The sequence below is a fragment of the Megalopta genalis genome, unplaced genomic scaffold (assembly GCF_051020955.1).
Source record: "Megalopta genalis isolate 19385.01 unplaced genomic scaffold, iyMegGena1_principal scaffold0108, whole genome shotgun sequence".
Lineage (NCBI taxonomy): Eukaryota > Metazoa > Arthropoda > Insecta > Hymenoptera > Halictidae > Megalopta > Megalopta genalis.
In genome coordinates this window covers 86,926-90,402 of record NW_027476177.1, presented here as the reverse complement: position 1 = coordinate 90,402, position 3,477 = coordinate 86,926, and positions in this window count along the sequence as shown.

Genomic DNA, 3,477 nt, shown 5'->3' with positions numbered 1-3,477 from the left:
TGAAGGGAGCCACAGAATCGGGAACTGCGAAGCGTTTAATGTATTGTCCGTCAATGAGCGAATGAAGGCCGTTGCTGAGGCCGCACTATGTCAAAACTGCCTGGGTAACGGACACACGTCCAGTGTATGTCGATCGAAGTTTCATTGCCGAATATGCCAACAACGACACCACACTCTCCTACACCGACAAGAACATTCAACACGTGAACGAACTGTCAGTCCACCAAGCTCAACACACGAACCGCCCATCCCCACATCACTTCAAGACAAGGCAGCAACCGACGAGAAACCAAGGCCCACATGACTACCATCGCAGAAAATCCCAAGACCCATCCAGACACACACCTTCATAATAAATTCCGACACCAACGAATTATTAGTCACAGCTCAGATTAATGTCGCCGATGTCGATCAGAACATAATACCATGCCGTGCCTTAGTTGACACTTGCTCTACCACCAATTTTATGACAGAAGATCTAGCCAAGAGGCTCCGTTTGCCGCAAGATCGATGCACCATCTCTGTGGGCGCTCTCAATGCGCTGTCGACCATATCTAACCATACCATTAGGGCAAACATTCAATCTAAGGTCAGCAATTATCATCGAACCCTTACATTTTTGATCGTACCAAACATCGCTCCATTAGTACCAGACCAGACAGTCGACCGCACAATGCTCAGAATCCCTCGCAACATCGAGCTCGCCGACTCAACGTTCCATCGACCAGCACCAATCGACATATTACTGGGGGCTGGAACAGCGCTATCGATATTATGCGTAGGGCAAATTGATCTTTCTCAACCAGACGGCCCAGATCTTTTCCTCCAAAAGACAATGCTTGGATGGGTCATCGGAGGCAGTGTGCCAACAGCATAACCAAGGCAGAAGGTCACATGCCATACAACAACGGCACTACAACGCGAGCTAGCACGTTTCTGGGAAATCGAAGATGGTCCGCAATCTCAGCATCTATCCAAATCAGAATCGACGTGCGAACAACATTTTCAGAATACCGTTACAAGAAACACAGAAGGTAGATATGTTGTCGCACTTCCATTTAACGAAAACAAGGACAAGCTGGGTGAATCCAAGACGCAAGCACTGAAGCGTCTCATCTCATTAGAACGGAAATTCAAACGCGATCCAGACTTCAAACAGCAGTACTAATCAATCATTCAAGAATATCTCGATCTTGGCCACATGTCCGAAGTGCAGATATCTCACCAAGGATACTATCTTCCACATCACGGGGTCATCAAAATGTCGAGCGATACAACTAAATTACGCGTAGTCTTCGACGGGTCGGCAATAACAAGCACTGGATTTTCACTTAACGACACCTTACACATTGGACCCAAAATACAGGACGATCTGTTCTACATTTTGCTCCGATTTCGCATCCATCAGTATGTTATTACTGGCGACATCGAGAAGATGTATAGGCAATTTCTCGTGCGCCCAGAAGACAGAAGGTACCAGAGAATCCTCTGGCGTGACACCGACAATTGCGTAAAAACTTATGAACTAAATACGGTTACATTCGGCCTATCAGCCGCCCCATATCTGGCTATCAGATGCCTCCAACAAGTGGCACAAGACGAAGGTCACCGCTTTCCTTCCGCCGCGAAAATCTTGCAGCGGGATTTCTATGTGGATGATGCACTCACCGGCGCGTCCACGATCCAAGAGGCCCTCGCGTCACGAAACGAACTTATACAACTCCTTCGCTTATCCGGTCTAAATATCAGGAACTGGGCTTCCAATAACCAAGAATTGTTAAGCGGGTTGTCCGATCAAAATATCAACCAGAAACTTCACCTCGGTGAATCTTCAACAATCAAAACGCTCGGGATCGTTTGGTATTCAGTCGAGGACTCCATTACATACACAGTCAAGCCTCTCACACATGCATCTCGAGTCACCAAACGATTGATCAGTTCTGAAATAGCAAAGGGTTATGACCCGTTGGGTCTCCTAGGCCCAGTCATCATCGTGGCAAAAATCCTCCTCCAGAAAATATGGACTTTGAAAGTTGATTGGGACGAATCGCTACCCATGAGCTTACACACGGAATGGACACGATACTACACGCAACTACCATTGCTCAACAATGTGACATTTAATCGAAAAACCGTAATCGCTGCGGCTTCAACCATCCAGTTACATGGATTCTGCGACGCCAGCGAGAAGGCGTACGGAGCCTGTGTATACCTCCGTTCTACAGATGCAGAGGGTCAAACGCAGGTGGAACTCCTAGCAGCCAAATCGAAGGTTGCACCGTTAAAGAGTCAATCTATCCCGCGACTCGAATTGTGTGGAGCCTTATTACTATCATCGCTCATTAATACTATTCATAAAGCATTACACATACACATCTACCGCACGATTTTATGGACAGATTCAACAATAGTTTTGCATTGGCTTAATTCGTCACCTCATACATTAAAAACATTCGTCGCCAACCGGGTGTCCGAGATCCAATCCAAAACAAAGATTGAAGAATGGCGCCACGTTAGCTCAGCTGATAACCCAGCAGATCTCATTTCTCGAGGACAATCAATAGAGGAGTTCCTTCGACCATCCATCTGGTGCAATGGCCCAACTTGGCTTCACCAGGATGAGTCATACTGGCCAAATGGGAAATTAGTACCTGTTCTCGATGACTCGGAGCAACGGGTTGTTGTCTGCTTAGCTATGACCACCATCGACGCAAGTTTACTCGAACGGTTCTCGTCGTGGAGCAGGCTTTTGCGGGTCGTTGCATGGTGCCTACGGTGGAAGCCAGGACGGATGACGAAGGGTACTCTACAGGCAACCGAGCTAGCTCGAGCAAGGACAACCGTTATAAAATTATTGCAACGGTCTTACTTCGCAGACGAATTCCATCTCATACGACAGCATCGGCATCATAAGATCACCGGAAAATTAGCGAGACTACATCCATTCATTGACCAAGACGGGATACTACGAGTCGGAGGTAGACTGAGAAATTCAACGTTGACATTCACGCAAAAACACCATATTATCCTACCAAAGTCGCACACAACCAACCTCATCATCCAGAACGAACACATAATTCACATGCACGCCGGTACTCAAGCTACATTATATGCAACAAGAAGAGCGTACTGGCCCATAGACGGGCGAAGTCAAGTTTGGAAAACAATTCGGAGTTGCGTCCGCTGTTGTCGAGCCAATCCACCTCATGCCAATTACGTAATGGGTGATTTATCAAAGGCCAGAGTCACAGAATCTCGTCCGTTTACAAATGTAGGAGTGGACTACTGTGGGCCTTTTTTCGTGAAAGAACGAACATACAGGAATCAGCGTCGTATAAAAGTATACGTAGCCGTTTTTGTATGCCTCGCGGTAAAGGCCGTCCACCTCGAGCTTGTCGGCGACTTGACCAGTGAAGCCTTTGTTGCAGCTTTGGGACGATTCATAGCAAGACGAGGTTTTTGCAAAAATCTATACTC